Source organism: Balaenoptera musculus, chromosome 1, assembly GCF_009873245.2.
Source record: "Balaenoptera musculus isolate JJ_BM4_2016_0621 chromosome 1, mBalMus1.pri.v3, whole genome shotgun sequence".
NCBI lineage: Eukaryota > Metazoa > Chordata > Mammalia > Artiodactyla > Balaenopteridae > Balaenoptera > Balaenoptera musculus.
Window position 1 is genome coordinate 47,218,068 of NC_045785.1, and position 17,883 is coordinate 47,235,950.

Sequence of the window (17,883 nt, forward strand, 5' to 3'; positions counted from 1 at the left end):
TGCTCCAGATTAACTAAGACTGAAGAGGCATGACAACTGAATGTGATGCATAAGCCATGATTTTCTTTTGTTATAAAGGCATTATTGGGAAATTGGTAAATTTTGAATAAGGTCCATAAATTAGATAATAGTATTCTCTCAATGCTAATTTCCTGATTTTGCTAATTATACTGTGGTTATGGAAGAGAATATCATTTTGTTTTTGGAAAAACACACTGAAGCATTTAGGGATAAAGAAATATGTCTGCAACTTATTCTCAAATATTTCAGAAAACACAGAGAGGAAAAGAGAAAATAATTTTTTAAAGTGTAATAAGATATTAACATTTGGGTGATCTAGGGAAAACGGCATAAAGGATGTTATGGACTGAATGTTCGTGTTTCTTCCAAAATTCATATACTGAAATCCTACCCTCTAATGTGATGGTATTAGGAAGTAGGGGTCTTTGGGAGGTAATTAGGATTAATAGATGGGACCAAGAGGGTAGAACCCTCATGAATGGGATTAGTGCCCTTATAAAAATCATGAGATAGGGGGCTTCCCTGGTGGCGCAGTGGTTGAGAATCTGCCTGCCAATGCAGGGGACACAGGTTCGAGCCCTGGTCTGGGAAGATCCCACATGCCGCGGAGCAGCTAAGCCCGTGTGCCACAACTGCTGAGCCTGCGCATCTGGAGCCTGTGCTCCGCAACAAGAAAGGCCGCGACTGTGAGAGGCCCGCGCACCGCGATGAGGAGTGGCCCCCGCTTGCCGCAACTAGAGAAAGCCCTTGCACAGAAACGAAGACCCAACACAGCCAAAAATAAATAAATAAATAAATAAGTGAAATTCTAAAAAAAAAAAAATCATGAGATAGCCCACTTGTTTTCCCTCTCCTTCAGCCATGTGAGGATACAGGGAGAAGTGGGCAGTCTGCAACCCAGAAGAGGGCCCTCACTAGAACCCAGCCATGCTGGCACTTTACTCTTGGACTTACCAGTCTCCTGAGACGCGAGAAACAAATTCATGCTGCTTATAAGTCCTGCCAATCTATGGCACTTCGTTATAACAGCCCAAAGTAAGGCACAGGGATTCTTTGCACTATTCTTGCAACTTCTCTGTAAATCTGAAATTATGTTAAAATAAAAAGTTAAAAGAAAAAATAAATTAAAAACTTAATATAATATGATTAAAACCAGGTAAAGTTTGTAAGTGTGAATTGTCTAAGGCTACAAGAAAACTTGGGGAAAAGATGGCAGACAACTTGATGAAGTAATGGACCTATAAATGATTTATCCTTATTTGTATTACTTTATACAGCTGTTTGTATAATAAATTAAAAGGGCATCATGGTAGAGGGAAACAATGACCAGAGTTTCATTAGATAGAGAAAGCAGAGAAAGATATTAGAGAAAAGAATTTAGCGTGTGCCATACTAATTTTTAAAAATCTGGCATTACACAGCATTTACTATGCTTTAAACACTGTTCTAAGTACTTAATTCATATTAGCACACTGACCATCACAAGCACCCAGTGTGATAGGTATTACTATACACTGACCATCACAAGCACCCAGCGCGATAGGTATTACTATAACCACCCGCATTTCATAGATGAGAAGACCGGAGCACAGAGAAATTAAGGAACTTCCTCAAGTCACATGGTTAACAAGGGGCAGAGCGAGGATTTGAACACAGGCAGTCTGGATGTAGAAGATTGTAGAAGTCTGTGCCCATAATCATTATCTTATTATTAACTTATAGGCTTGCAAAGTGTATTATGGGAGGGAAGGGCCAGATACTCCTCAGCCACTTCCTGTTCCACTTTTTACAATGAACTGATTATAAAGAATTTGCAGAGAGATCCAAACTGCTGGACAATATACTCCATGAGGACAAAGAAGGTTCAAGCATTTGTGTAGCCCAGTATCTAATAAAATAACAATGCCCATGGTTGGAACCATGAAGTAGATTGATTATGACAGCAGAAGGGAGGCAACATTTTCTGAGCCCTCACTGAGTCCCACACATGCTCTGAATACTCTGCATGCTTTAAGTCATGAGCTCTCTCTCTCTCAATAACTAGGAGGTAGATATACTATTACCCACACATGACAGATGAGAAGTGACCAGCCTGTAGCAGAGCTGGGTCTTGAACTCTGTAATCTCATCCTAGGGCTTGGACACCCACCTACCAGGCTAGCATGTAAGGAGTGTGACATGGAGAAACATGAGAGCTGGCCTTCTGCTAATTGTTGGGTGACCTCTCTTCTATGTCCTATTTCCGCAGGGATAATTGAGGTGTTGAACTATATGAACTTTGGGTTCTCTCCAACACTTTGCCTCTATGCCTCTTTCAGAGATGTCCACTATCACATTAATATGAAAAGTTCTGTCTAAAGCAGGTCTGCCTTGAACACCTTGCAAGAGAGAACAGTTACTCAATGACTGAAGGAACCTCCACAGAAGATGGCAGCTAAATGGACCCTGGTGCTTGTTATAATCAAGACCATAGAACCACAGATGCTTAGAGCTACAGGGATCATGCAATCAGTTGTCTCAAAACAGGAATATCTGAGAGTGAAAGGGGACACTTAATAATTATGTAAGGACAAGTAGAGAAATTGGGACCATTCAGGACCAACCAAAACATCGTCACCACACTCAAAGCTGAAAGGCACCTGACACACTCAGGGAGCCAACTCCACATGTGCTGTAAGCTATTTGAAGTGCAGCAGATATAACAGTTCATTTGACCTTCACAGTAGCTCTGTAAGGTAGTATTTTTCATTCCTCTTTACAAGTAAGGAAACTGAAGTTCAGAGAGGTCAAAGAATATACTATCTGCTTCCAAGGAGCAGGCTCTTTCCAGTGGGTCAGACTGGGAGGGCCTCTAGGGTACATTAGGCCAGTGATACAGAACTGGGCACACTGAATAGAAACAAGAGATGAAGTAGCAACAAGCATCTAAGTTATATATAAGAGTTTTAAAAGCCTAATAGAATGGGAGAAAATATTTGCAAACAATGCGACCGACAAGGGATTAATTTCCAAAACATACAAACAGCTCATAGAGCTCAATAGCAAAGAAACAAACAAACAGCCCAGTCAAAAAATGGGCAGAAGATCTAAATAGACATTTCTCTAAAGAAGACATACAGGGACTCCCCTGGCAGTCCAGTGGTTAAGATTCCACGCTTCCACTGCAGAGGGCATGGATTTGATCCCTGGTCAGGGAACTAAGATCCCACATGCCGTGCAGTGTGGCCAAAAAATTAAAAAAATGAAGAAGACATACAGCTGACCAGTAGGCACATGAAAAGATGCCCAACATCACTAATTATTAGAGAAATGAAAATCAAAACCACAATGAGGTAACACCTCACACTGGTCAGAATAGCCATCATCAAAAAGTCTACAAATAATAAATGGTGTGGCGAAAAGGGAACCCACCTACACTGTTGGTAGGAATGTAAACTGGTGCAGCCACTATGGAAAACAGTTTGGAGGTTCCCTAAAAAACTAAAAATAGAGTTATCATACGATTCAACAATCCCACTCCTGGACATATATCTGGAGAAAACTCTAATTAGAAAAGATACATGCACCCCAATTTTCATAGCAGCACTATTTACAATAGCCGAGACATGGAAACAAATATCTAAATGTCCACTGACAGATGAATGAATAAAGAAGATGTGGTATATATATACAGTGAAATATTACCCAGCCATAAAAAGAATAAAATAATGCCATTTGCAGCACCATATATGGACCTAGAGATTATCATACTAGGTGAAGTAAGTCAGACAGAGAAAGACAAATATCGTGATATCACTTATTTGTGGAATCTTAAAAAAATGATAGAAATGAACTTATATACAAAACAGAAATAGACTCACAGACACCAAATATATATATATGGTTACCAAAGGGGAAAGGGGGTAGGGGAAGGATAAATTACCAGTTTGGAATTAAAATATACACACTACTATATATAAAATAGATAACCAACAAGGACCTATTGTATAGCACAGGAAACTATATTCAATATCTTGTGACAACCTATAATGGAAAAGAATCTGAAAAATAGTGTATATATATATATATATATATGTATGTATATGTATAACTGAATCACTTTGATGTGTACCTGAAACTTTGTAAATCAACTATATTTCAATTCAAAAAATTAACTTAAATTAAAGTCTAACAGAAAATATATTCTTAAGTGGAAAGAAAAGAAACTATCCTATTGTGATCATGGCTACTGAAATTATCACATTGCTTTGATTTTGGCCAGAATGCTGTCAGTTTAATGTGATCACACTACTTTGTTCATTCTTGTTAGAGGCTCTAGATAGAAGATGTATATATATATTTTTTCTGTGGTTATTAAAACTGGGAAAGCCACTTGATCATGATTTAATTTACTGAATCAGTGGGGACAGGCTAGATTACACTATGACAACAAACGACTTCAAAATCTCAGCGCTTTAGAGCAACAAAGATGTGCCTCTGCTTCTATGGCACGTCTGCTGAGCCAGCTAAGGCTCTGCATCACTGTCCTCACTGTAGGACCCAGGCTGACCAGGCAGCCCCATCTAGAACATTGCCTTCTTCCTGTGGACAGCTATGGAACGCTTGAGGATCTTGCACCGGAGACAAAATGTTTAACTTTCTGCTCAGAGTTCACTGACCAGAACATGGCTGGTGGCCTAGCAATAGCCATGAGGGGACTCGGCAGACCCAGGCACCATGTGTCTGAAAGAGGTGGGCACTTGAACAGTTGGTGAAGAGTACGAATGACTACCAAGCTTAAGGAAGTTTTGTTGACTCTCATCCCATCAGCAAATATCTACTAAACATTGGTTTTGTGCCAGGCATTGTATTAGGCACTGAAGATAAGACATGGCCCTTAGTTTTTTTTTATCAGGGTGTTTGAGATCAATTATTATACCAAATGATGTCTTTGGTGATAGAAAGTTTTAAAAACTCAGCTCTAGACCAGCTTCTTTTGCAGAGGGAAATACTAAAGCCCAGAGATGTGCCCAAGATGACCCAGCTGGAAGACTGGTTTCCAAACCCCAGCACTCCATTAAAGCAAGTGGGAGAAAGAAGGTTTACAAACATCTCTATGTTTAGAAGCCTCTCTTGAAAGTTGCATAAGTGGGCTAGGGTGTTCTGTTTATTCAGAATGACCAAGGAATTCAGACAAAGCAGCCACTTTGAGGGGTATAACACAGACCAGGAAGGCCATGAAACATAAATAGGGCCATGAAAGCTGGGATCAGCTGCTCTGACCTGGCACCAGGCCACATGCCAGGCTCTTGACAGAGTCACTTGTGCTAATACTTAGCCATGTGGGATGGATGATTCCCCAGTCTGCAGGAGTAGAGACTTCTCATGAAACAGCCTCAGTTATGTGGTTAAAAAAATAAGATGTCCATTCAAAGTGTCTGAAAACAAGACTGGCACATACCAACTTATATGATGCTTTCTTTGCCCCCATGAAATGTCTATGGACGAAAGCAATGTACTGAACATCTCCCCAGGGGCAGCATGGGGTGGGCAAAAGAGCTTTGGACTTCATCAGGTTTGCCTTGAATCTCAGTTCTCTCACTTACTTGGGCAATTTCCATTACCATTCTCTATTTCAGATCTCTCATCTGTTAACAGGAATTATAGTACCTAGCATTGTGGGCTTCCAAGACAACTTATGTGGGAGGAATTGTGCAATGCACCTGCCACTTGCCAAGTATTAGTTCTGGTACTCAGTGAGCCCAAAAGGAATGTTAGTTTCCATTATCCTTCACTTCGGTAGCTCAACCGAACTTGTGGTCATAATTTTCTGGACCAAAAATTCGATTTGTTTATGTACCCAATATTGTATTATGCTAGGCTGTGGTAATAAAGAGACAAAATTTCAGTGGCTTAACACAATCAAAATGTATTTCTTGCTCACTTAACAGTCCTGAGTGTGTGTTGGCAGGGTCACTCTCCTCCATACTGATGGAGGCTTGAAATATTTACTTTGTGGCTTCCAAGGTTACCCTAGGTGTTGACATCTCAGTGGGCTGGAAGAGAGAATGAGCGTGGAGAAGCAAATGTGGGAAGTTGATGTGGGCCAGGCCTGCAGGCGGAGCCATCACTGTGCTCACAGCCCCTGGGAGAGAAGTCTGACATGTGGTCACACCTAATGTAAGGGCGATTAGGAAACCTCATCTAGCTGTATGCTAAAAGGGAGAAAGGATTTTTGTGGATAGTTTTCAATCCTGATTATCAATTAAGAGCAAACTGTGTTCCACTTATAGCTTTTACCTCCAACCAGGCACATAGAGAAAGATGAGATAGACTTGCCCTGGGAGAATCTAGAGGCGCAAAGGTAGATTTGATCTGAGCCTTGAATTTTAAAAGAAAGTACTAAACTATGGTTCTAATTATGCTGTTAAACAACATTTGTTTAACTTTTATTAGACGTCACACACTGGGGATACAAAGACAGAAAAAGAGATAAGTGATGCGAGCTGGAAGGATCAGAAAATACTGATAGGTTAGCTAGAAAAGCATGCAGAAATCCAACTATTTTATTAAATCATGGTTAACAACAAATGAAACCAGACTTGTCTAACAAATTTTCCATCAGCAAACACTGTTATGTGTAAAAATATCACCTATGTTGTTTTTTCACACCTCAGCATTTAGGAGAACTGCCTAAAAGATTGTACATAGGATGTTAAATCTAAGTTAATTTTTTTCTTACTCTTGAAAGGGGCACTTCGTAGTGAAAGCAGTTATTAACAAGCTTTGCTTTCAACCAGCTAAAATTTTTTAATATATTTCTCTAGACTGTTGCCCGCCACATTCTATTGTCCTAATTATACTGTTTTCTGCTTTGTATTTATGTCTTGAGACAGTAACATTTTGAAAAAATTCAAAGACCCTACAGTGAAAGAAAGAAAGAAAGAAAGAAAGAAAGAAGAAAGAAGAAGAAGAAAGAAAGAAAGAAGAAGAAGAAAGAAAGAAAGAAGAAGAAAGAAAGAAAGAAGAAAGAAAGAAAGAAAGAAAGAAGAAGAAAGAAAGAAAGAAGAAAGAAAAAGAAAGAAAGAAAGAAAGAAAGAAAGAAAGAAAGAAAGAAAGAAAGAAAGAAAGAAAGGGAAAGAAAAAGAAAGAAAGGAAGAAAGAAAGAAAGTTGAGCTGGACTGGGAGCAAGAATGAAGAAAAGGAAATACTTTGTCTTAAGATAACTCTATGAAGTAGGTTTATCATCACCCATTTCATAGGAAAAGAATTTAATGATGATGATTATAGTGATAGCAGACTCTTACTTAGTGTTAACTATGCACTGAGCACAGTTCTAAGTGGTGTATGTGTGGATATATTTATATAAGTGTATATACAATAAATAAGTGATAAAAATAAATATATCTCTACATATATGTATATATATACTTATCACCTATTTAATGTACATATATACATATTAAATGTTTATATTTAATATATTTTATTGTTACCTTTATTCATTATTAATACATCTTATTTAATCCTTGCAACAAGCAATGAGAGAGGTGCTATTGTTACCCCCATCCTAAGTATGGGGAATCTGAGACTGAGCGAGCTCAGTAACATGTCCAAAGTCACAGAGCCCACTGGCAGTTGGGATTTGAAACCAGGCACTCTGGTCCATGCTCTAATCATCATGCGTACTGCCTCAAAGAGATCAAAATAGTTAAGTACATTCCCGAGGTTCCAGTGTGAGACAGTAGCAGATACAGGACTGAATTCTGGTGTGTCTGGCTATGAAGCACCATTTTCTTTTCTGCTCCACACTGTCTGTCAGTAGGATCAAAGGATGAAGCTGGGAAAGGATATTTTCAGTGAGGGGTCAACACAAGCAATCACCAAAAGAAGGCAGAAAACATCCTGAGAACATACACCCTTGCATTTTCTGACCACCAGTGCCTAAATGCTAGCAGCTAATTTTGCGATTCAGGGGAAATTCTTCCTTCGTTACACAGGTCACAACACCTGGTCCAAGATATATACATACCACCAACGTGTTTGTTCACATGGAGAGAGGCTCTTCTCAAGTTGGGGCCTGAGTTGTCATGGCAACAAGGAAAGCCTTGAGAAACATCAAGAGGCCAAGAAAGGGGTGACTGGTTGTGAAAGCAAACAGCCCAGAGCAATCCTGGTACTGCCATGGACCCCAAGAACATCTGAGCCAGAAGGGGTCCTACATCACACCTATACATGAAGGAACGGAGCTTCAGGAAAGTGCCAGGTACTGTGCTAAATGCTTTAACTAGGTTATATCATTAATTTCTAAAAAAAAAAAAAAAAAAAAAAATTAGTCCCCAAGAGTAAGATATGATCCCCATTTTCAGGTGAGGAAACTGAGGCCCAGATATAGGATGCAACTTGCTTAAGGTGGAACTATGATTCAAGCCTAGAACTAATTCCAGGGCCTTGGTGCTTAGCTGCAAAGCCATATTCCCTAAGGACTGTAACTTGCCCAACAAGCACAGAGCTATCCAAATGACAGATCCAGAACAAGTCCTGTCCCCTCTGTCCTCCAAGGACCTTTGATTTCCCCAGCTATCAAATAGCAAGACGATCACCCACCTAGAGATCAGCTATGTATTTCATCAGCACCTCTTAACATTCTGCCCTCCATTGCCCTGGAATGGATTTTTTTCAAACTTCCCTTCCACAGTTCAACAAATAAGCAAACAAAAATAAAAAGTTTTGCTTTCCATGAAAAGGCAGTGTAAACATCTGGCAGGTTTCCTGGGTCTCGGCTTCCTCTGGCTGGGTCTAAGTGCACAACGTGAGTGTATTTGGGTTTCAACAGAAGAGGCCTTGCTAGACATTACTCACCCTGCTGCAAAAGCAAACCAGCCCAAAAACTTAGTGAAGGAAATATAAGTGCTCTTGTTTGTTGACCAAAAACTAAACAAACCATTTGAGGTTTGGAGTTCAAAAATCTTTCAAAAATGCAATTTCCACATATTCAGTTGGGATATGGGTGAGTATATGTGGGTGTTTGCTTAAATCTTGGAGGAAGATGGAGAAGAAATATAAATACGTGCAAATAACTTAAATCAATCCAAGGAGAAAACCATTTTTTTTTCAGTGTTATGAAATGGGCCAAACTGGATCTCAAATATGGACCAGCCTTTGACAAAACCATCCAGTTGGTTAAGCTTTCTCGACCATCTGGGTAACTTGGCGAATCACTTAGGCTCTCTGGGATTTAATTCCTCATCTGTAAAATGAGGATAGTATTAGCATAGTGTCAAATCGGCTGTGATAAGGATGGATTTAGAAAATGACATGAAAGACTTATAAACTGTAGAGTCCTTTGCCTAGGTGAGAGGTTGTGTGTACTCCTGTCTCCTCTGGCAGGCACAGGTCCCATTGTGGCACCCTCTCCTCCATGACCCACCACTCAAGCTGGCCTCATACTGATCCTTGACTACTCAGGGGCCCCAGGAAGACCTCTTCTCCATAGACCTCCCCTCCCCCTACAAATGCCAGAAATGTTGCAATATATAGGTGTCAGGTGAATTTGGTTGTGGATGGGAGGAAAAAGAAAACTGAGATCTCTAGATTCAAGAAAGTACAAGTTAATTAACCACTCATAGTCACAGTACTAACTAGGTTTTCCTCCCCCCAAGAGGGGAAGGCCTTTCTAAATAGCAGAGCAGAACATTCATCTTTCTGGAGGGCATGGAAAGAGGAAATGTGTAGCAGGCAGGTGTAAATGGATAGCACAGGTAGCATGGGCAAGGGGGAGGAGTAGTGTAAGCAAGACTGAGAGAGACTTGATCAGCACTGGGTTTTCTAATAGCAGCCACCTGAACCCATGCCTCAAGAAGCATTGCCTAATAAATACTTAAATACATGAATGAATGAATGAATAATTTTAAATGAAACAATATAAGAAAAGTTCTGCTCTGGTAAACTGATCCAGAATGTTCTAATCCAAAAATGAGGGAGGAGTTGATTTTAATTTCAGCTAGCCTATCAGTTTTATGTTTTATGGCTTTATTTGATTTTAATTTGATTTGCATATGAGGGAGGGACACCATAATCCTTTCTGTGCTTCGGATATCTAGTGAGCCTGACCCTGATCCGGGAGGCACTGGGATACTGAGTGTCAACAAGAGATCCTAAGAGAACATCAAATCACACCCTTACAGTTCTACTGCCTGATATGCCAACAGCAGAGAGGCCCTGATTGTAAGAAATGGCATGCTTTAGGGGGAACATGGGGCAAACAGCAGTGGGGACCCTGTAGAAGGGACCAATATTCAAGTCATGAGGACAGACAGGGCTAGCGGATGAAGCACAGTTCTGGGGAACACTAAGAACCAAAAGGAACAGGACAGAGGTTGATCTTAGGAGCCCAGGTTGGAGAAGGTAGCAGCTCCAGAAAGAACAGAATCAGCCAGAAGGTTGGCAAAAACACAGAAGGAAAGATATTCTGGATGCAGTACTGGCAAGAAACAGAAACAACAGTGTCAAGCTTGGCTGGGATTGTGGGTGGTATTTCCCCATCCCTCCATTAGGCCCTGAGTGGATGGAGAAACCCTGATTATCCATATCTCAGAGCCCTCTGGTCAGGGAAACTGAGGCACTGTCCTGGTGTATGGGGGTCTTTTGTCATTAAACTTGAGGGGAGGAGGGAGTGGCAGTTACACAGAAAGAACCTAGAATAGGAAAGATCAGGTGAATACACACCAGTTAAAAACCAGTGGCAGAGAATAAGAGAGTAGGAGACAAGGCCAAATAGATAGATGTTGGAGCTAGATAGATGTTGGAATGGATAGGAGAATGAGGCCAAAGGTAAGGACAAAGTAAGAGTTTTCACGATCCTTTTTCAAGGACACATGCTATTTAGTGTGGGTTAGACTAGTTTTAATGCCCAGGTCAGTGTGAATACCAAGCAAATATTGTGATAAAAGCAAGCCCAGACCACCCAAGCGTGGCCTGCCACCTGATATCATTGCTGAAATTCTCCAAGCGGCAACCACATGTGGATCTGAGATCTGAGAAGGGGAATGGAGATGGGAGTAGATGATAGATGAGAAAAAAAATGTTGTTTCAACAGGTAGAGCAAGAATTCCTCCAAGGGAGAATCTTTCTTTGTTTATTAAAAATTTTTAAAGCAGCTTGAAATGAAAGTACCATTCTGGGGAATGCATAAGCAGAAGCTAAGGCATGAAAAGAGAGAAATAATGTACACTACATGCAAAATTAATAGGAGTTTGGGGGTGTAAGAAAGAGAGAAAATTAGTAAAAAGGAGGGGAAATGGAGAGAAATTAGTTAGTGAAATGGCATGAGACTAGGCCACTGTACAGAAAGAAGAGAACAGTGGAAACTCCCCAAGGCCAAGGTTGCCAAAAAACATTCAAGAACAATGAGACCTTGTGTCAGTTAGATATTGCTGCATAACAAGTGATTCCAAAACACAAAACAACAATAAATAATTATTAACCCACATCTGTGAGTTAGCTGAAAATCTAGGCTGAGTGTGGCTCCAGGCCATGTGTTTGTTTCAGGTCTATGACACATGGCCTTCATTCTTCTGGCACCAGTGGGATACCTGGTGCACATTTTTCTCTTGGCAATAGCAGAATTACAAGGGCCAGATCCCTTCTCACAAGTATATTTCAAGCCTCTGCTCATGTTACCTCTGATAACATTCTGTTGGTTGAAGCAAGTCACATGACCAAGCCTATTATCAATGGAGTAGAGAGGTAAACGCCTCTGATGGAGGAGAGGGTAGTAGTAGGAAGTAGATATTTGCTAAACAATGATCTAATCTACTAAAAGCCTCACGCTAAATTTGAAATTGTTTTCACTGCTGCAGTATTAATTCCTTCTTAGAACCCTCTGCTAATCTTCAATAAATGTACCACAAATTCAAATTGTTTGTGCTGATTTTGTACAGAAATCAAGGCAAAGGAGCAACATGATGCAGAACAGAGAAAGTAGATGGAAATAGTGAGGTGATTCATAAGAGAAAAAACAGTGTCAAAGATGGTCATAATCACCTAAGTCTCCTGAAAGTTAGAGGCATCTTAAGAAAGGCAGGGAAGTAAGGATTGGAACCAATCTTCTTTACATCTCAAGGAGAGCTCAACTGTCAACTATGTTACCTAGGAGGTTACTAATGGCATTGGTGAATGAGGCTAGATAGCAATTCATTGCTGGCAGGAAGCTATGGCTGGACAGGAAAAGCTATAGAAGCCTTGGGGCTCATTCTGAAGAGCTGGGTGGAAAGCACCAACTAGGTCAAGACAGGAAAAAGAGAGGGACCTAAAGTTTCTTGAGTACAGGGTAAGGTGTTTTTCTTCAGAATAAGATTAAAAGACCAAGTCTTTAGAAATGAAATATACAGTCATTGCAGAACTATTAAGTAGGCTAAACTGAAGCTTAATCAGGGCACTTCAAATCACCCCTGAAATGGACAACATTGAGTATTGACCTTCACAAAGATAGAGAAGGCACGAATGACAATGTTGAAAACTTGCTCAATATCAGGAACTGGATACACTACTTTATTATCTGATTTAATCCTCACAAGACCTCTTCTCCCCAAAGGTAGGAATGATTATTCCTACTTCATGGACAAGGGAATAGGATCAGAGTGGCTGGCTTTTTTCTAATGGAAAGGCCAGGTTAAACATGCAAGATGGTAGTGAGACCACTCAGCTGTAGCCAGAAGAGGAACATGGGAGCAAAGGAGTCCGTGGATTGCCGCATACAGGTCTTTTGTTGGGTGGATTTATGAGGATTCTCTTCATGCTATTAGAGCTTGAAAGGAAAGAAAAAGCCTAGATGAGCTTTTATGATTATGAGTCATGTGACATTCTACAACCTCAAAGCCTTTACAGTTGCAAAGCAGATAAAGTCTGATCCCTTTGGCCTGAATGAAGAAAACATATCTCAAGTTATGCATTAAACTCACACCCTCCATCCATCTTGACAGATTCCTCATCTACTCTATCTCCACAGCCAGAAAAGGAAAAAAGAGCTGGGGCAGGGGAGAGCTCTAACATTTAATAAATGTTCTTTTGTGCCATCTATGTATAAGTCAATAGATTTTAAAATGCCAAATGATAAAGATTATATGAGCACCTCTATAGCATGATGCTACTATGGGCTGGTAAATTTAGGAAGAAAGGTAAAGTCACATAAAAATTATTTTGTTGGCTTTTAACACACTTACCTGTGCTTAGGATACCTAGATAACCATCTTCCATAAGTTAAATGAACATTTGTTGACACCAAAAGAGTAAAACAAAAACAATCAAATAAACCCTCAAAATGGTCCTAACTACTTGATTATCCAGTCTTTGTTTGCCTTCAATATGGCCTGTAATTAATGCAATTAATGATGACATATAGAAATATTTTAGAAAAAAACAACTTTCTCAATATTATGAAATAGCATCTTTCTGTCCATACCGCTGGATCTCAAGCTTCATGGCGTTTCTCATAAGTTTGTTTCAAAATTGCCTGGAGAAAGCCAGTAATTGAACATTTTTAGAGAAGGTGAGTTGTGCAATTTGCTTTTACGTTTACTACACACTATCCATTTGCCTTTTGGAAGTCTTCAGATATGCATCCAAATTTCTGTGGCAAATCTTTTCTGGTCTCAGTTTTCAGAGCACCTTGAAACAAGTTCAGTACTCCATAACACTGAGGCTTCATAGGTGCCAAAAACTGTCTGCAGCTAAAACAAACAAATAAATGAGCAAAAACAATTTATGGGATTTTTGTTAAGAAGAAAGAATAGCTCCCAAAAAGCAGAACATACATTCCTCCTTTACCATGATTCTCCTTAATGTGTTCTCTCTTCTGTTTTCCTTAGAGAACTCATTTGATGTCAAGTTTATCAAGATAACAGCAAAAGCTCAGAAGGGAGATCATATTCAAACCTGTTGAAGATGAAATCCATTTCTACAACAAGACTTCCATTTTTTATCCTGGATTCCTTCTCATTGCTCAAGTGCCAATAGCATTGGTAGCTGACTGCTTGTGTGTTTCAGAGTCTAACAGAAACTGTTTTTATTGCAGTAGTTTGGTCTTATCCTGATCTGTTACTTGCCAAGAGCTATTCATGGAGACTTATCAAGCTTAACTTCAAGAAAAATGCCTGCCTAGTAAAAGAATATTATTAGGGATGTTATCAAGGCAAAGATCTAAGAATTCCTTATTCCACTTTACTGTTCACTTGGTAATGCTCATATTAAATGAAGAAATAAAATAATAGATATTCAATGCTTTCCTCCCTTGGACAAGTACTTTGCTTTATAAATGTCAAATATCTCAATGGATAAATACCATGTCCACTTGTAAATGTATGTTTTTAGCCTCACTTTTTAGAGGTTTCTTGGATTTTGCTAACTCAGGAATATAATGCCTGCCTTCCTCTGCTCTACTAAGTATCTAAGTTGTCCTCTCTCCTTCCTGTATACCACTAGACCCTGTACTCCCAGACAGAACAAGGAGGAGAGCTTAGGTTGAACTTGTATTTAACTGAAAGCCTGTGAGTTTAATATATTAAAGAACTGGGGTAAGAGTGTTTGACTGGTGACTAGTGAAGAGCCCCCTCCTTCCTTTCTGCATTGCAGTGTTTGATACAAAAGCATCATGTTAATTGTGAGTCTGTATCAGAATTTCTACTACACCAACCTTCTATCAGGCAGAAATCAGATGCCGCTAGTTTCCTTCCTCCATCCCTCCCATTTGCTTTGCATTCATTCATTATTAGTTTGGAAAACCTAGCACAGATTCACCAAATGGGACAAAATATGTGAAAGCAAAGACATAGAAGAGTCTCGACCAAACCATGTTTAATTTAATCACCCCCAAATCACCTTCACAGCAGACCATAATATGAGAAATTTGATTTGTTTGTTTATGTCTTTGTTTTCCTATCAAGAAACCTATGTGATTGATCAGGTTTCACTAAGAAAGTCTATCTTCTCAGAGTCTAAATTCCCTGGTGCCCTAAGTTGTCCTTTGCTTTATCTCTCAATTTCATTTTTAAAAGGAAACACTTCTACAAGTCCACAGGGCTTTGACACTGCAATGGATTAGAGGGTGAAGGAACCCATAGGCTGAGACCATGTTTTTGAAACAGGAAGGAGGATGGTGATGGGGTTGGGTAATGGAAGCTATTTATTTACCACCAGCTGCCTCCAGCTGTGACACCCTGCTAGGTTATGGAATAAAGCACAGTAAATAAACACCCTGAGAAGACACGCTGAAGTACAGCACACATGGAAATCCATCTCCTCACAAATCCTGGAAAAATATGTACTCAGTGATCGAGCCCGTCCAAAATAAACCATCCCAAGCCGACGATTTGGAATGATTTCCATGTTGCTGCCCGAGATCATTCTCAGGTCACTCTGAACAGGGACCCTGTCCTTCACCTCTCCTTACAGGGCTGGCTCCTATTCATCCTTCAAGACTCAGCAAAGGCATCACCTCCTTGAGGATGTCCTCCCACCAAGTTGCTTCCTCAGAACTTCTACAGCCCCCAGGGTTCTCCCATCACATCCATCACATTATACTGAAGTGATGTACATGGTCTCTGTATCTCCCACTAGACTGTAAGAGTCATTGGAGTCATGGACCACATTCTAATCATCTTCATATCCCTAGGACTTAGTACAATAGCTGTTTGTAGCTGTTCAGAAAATGTTTAGCTGAGTGCGTTCTCCTTGGAAGCTTCATAATTTGTTAGTCCTTAATTAAAAAAAAAAAAAAGGAAAAATGCTGGAAGGGACCCTAAGCATTAGCTGGAGTCCATGGACCAAAGACACAAAATACCACTAACTTTATCCTGCCCATTCCTACTTCTTAGCACAGTGATTGTACCCAGTTTCTCCCTTCTCTATTCTTCCTTTTATCTCCCCTCTCCCTGGGTCCCATGAAGAAAATGTAAATAACTTGGCAGTCCATAGTCATCCACCTCTTTATTTTACAAATGAGGAAACTGAGTCTCAGGACATCCTAACTCCCATTTCCACCTTTAGTTCTCCTTCTCTCTGCCCATTTAATTCTTACCTCTATGAGAGCTCACACATAATCCTCCGTCCATGGAGAACTCACCCCACTCTTCACTCCATCCCATCCACAATGAGGAATGTGGATCTAGATCTTGATATTCTAAGATGTTGTGTTGGCCCACCCTCCCAATGGATAAAGCTCTCAGAGAGGTTCAAATGTAAAGTGAATATGATTCTGATACCTTCTGGATTATATCTCTTCTCTTGTGGCTTGTAAATCAGGTTAAAAGAGAACTGTCCCTCCCACCCCACTCTGAAGTGACTGAAATAAATTTATAGGGAATACATACTTTCCAGTAATAATAAAAGATTAGCAATAATGTCACCTTTGTTAAACACCTACTAAGCATTCTGCATTTTGCTGGATGTTTTGCATCCATGGTCTCATTTCAGTACCATAAGAACTCTACAAGGCAGATACTATCCCCCTTTTATAGATGAGAAATCTGAGGCTCAAAGGGGTTAAATAGCATGCCCAAAATTCAAAACTGGCTTACTGGTTCCAAAGCACACATTTTCTCTATCACTCAATAGTGAAGACATTTAAGTGAAGAGAAAGCCTGTTTAGATGCAACATCTAATTTCTGTAACCCTTTCTAGAAGCTATCTTGTTTCCTCCTCTGCCCCTCTAAAAATGTGTCTAGGAAAAGCTGGTTGCTGAAAAGGTAAAGTGCCCCAAAACACAGAAACCACAGAGCTGAAGCCAGGGATCAGAAACCAGGAGCCTGTTCAAGAAATAGAACCCAGTAAGATGGGAAGAAATTGCAAGGACAGTCACTCCAGCTCATTTTATGAACCCAGAGAGCATGGTTCCCTCCTAGTTGTAAAGCTTTGAATGGGCTTCTCCCCAGCACTTCAGCTCTTGCCCAACAGCATCTGAAAAGTACCACTAAACACCTGCCATAGTGCTCTCTTTGGGCCTTGAAGGATTGTCCTGAGGGCTCTGCAATTGTTATTGAAACTGTGGAAACTCTTAAACTTCCTGGAAATTGCAGGTTCAGCCATAATGAAGTGATCACTTTAGCCAAACCAAATTAATTTCCCAAATAGTATTCCCACTAACCCTAAACAGTATTCCCGCTAACCCGAAACTCTCCAGACTTTAAAGTAGAGAATAATAAAGGCCCTACAAGGCCACTTTGTTCTTTCCCAAACATTTTCTTTTCCTGAAGTCCAAATTCATGGTCAATTTTTAATCTTTGATTTTACTTTTTCAAAGACATAGTTTAGAATCAAATTGCTGGTTGATTCTGAAGCCAGAAGTCAGAGTTCAACGATGATTCGGCAGAGTTATTCCAAGAACTTGATGCAAAGAGTATTATGCCAGGTGACTTCTTAAACATTTATCCTCATAACAGCCTTATTGGGTACAATTATATCCCCACATTGTGAGTGAGAGATCAAGTACACTGCCCAATGTCACTGAAGGGAATGAGCAGAATTCGAACCCAGGTTTTGTTTTTTGTTTTTTTGATGGAGTGTTTTCTTGTTTGTTTTTATTTTTTTAAACTCATTTTACTATTTCATAGCACTCTCCCCACATAAGGAAGCAGCACTACAAAACAATGGGTAGTTGCAGGAAGTGGCAAGATGCACATCATGGGCATTGAGACATGAGACAGCTGAGGATGTGTGATTCAGTGCACTTTAAATAAGAAACTTCTGGTAAGTAACAGAAGAGGAGTCTGGACAGGAAGTCAGGGCTGGATCATTGAAAGCCATATTAAGGCACTTGGGCACTAGGCAATGCGGCAGGTTTGAATAGCTTTAAGTAATGAATTCATCATTCTTTCAACAAATATTTTA